Source organism: Pteropus vampyrus, unplaced genomic scaffold, assembly GCF_000151845.1.
Source record: "Pteropus vampyrus isolate Shadow unplaced genomic scaffold, Pvam_2.0 Scaffold8947, whole genome shotgun sequence".
In the NCBI taxonomy this organism is placed as follows: domain Eukaryota; kingdom Metazoa; phylum Chordata; class Mammalia; order Chiroptera; family Pteropodidae; genus Pteropus; species Pteropus vampyrus.
The window spans coordinates 2,991-3,383 of NW_011897728.1; the positions used below are offsets into that span (position 1 = coordinate 2,991).

General features: G+C 47.3%; 1 long non-coding RNA gene across 1 annotated transcript in view; it reads right to left on the reverse strand.

Moving 5' to 3' along the window:
* LOC111734898 overlaps positions 1–387 on the reverse strand; it is a 3,187-nt gene extending 2,800 nt beyond the window's left edge. Inside the window, exon 1 of the long non-coding RNA XR_002778618.1 lies at positions 88–387. This is a non-coding gene — a long non-coding RNA (uncharacterized LOC111734898). The remainder of the gene's footprint in view (positions 1–87) is intronic.
* Positions 388–393: the final 6 nt, after the last annotated feature.

Sequence of the window (393 nt, forward strand, 5' to 3'; positions counted from 1 at the left end):
GGTTTTTGTCTATCAGTCCGCTGTGCCACAGGCCACCTGCAAAACAAGACACAGCTGAGTTTTCCACCCATCGCTGTCACCGGTCACCTGGCCAAACTCAATGCTCTTACGGGCCCGTTTTGATCCCGACCCAAAGTACGCTCTCTTCATGTCTTTAACCCCTGAGATCCCCTTTTTGTCAAGGGTTCAACAAGTCTGCTGTGAGGATAGGCTGCCTGCCGCTGCTAACTAACTTCTAGACTGTCGACGTAAGAAACGTCCAAACCTACGGAGAGTTTTTATAAAAATTTATTTGAGCCTGGAAGCAAGATCCCAACAGACTGAGAAAAATGCTCCCTAGGATGAAAGTCTGCAGTTTCTCTTATGCGTCTGGAATTAAGAAGGGAACATAAG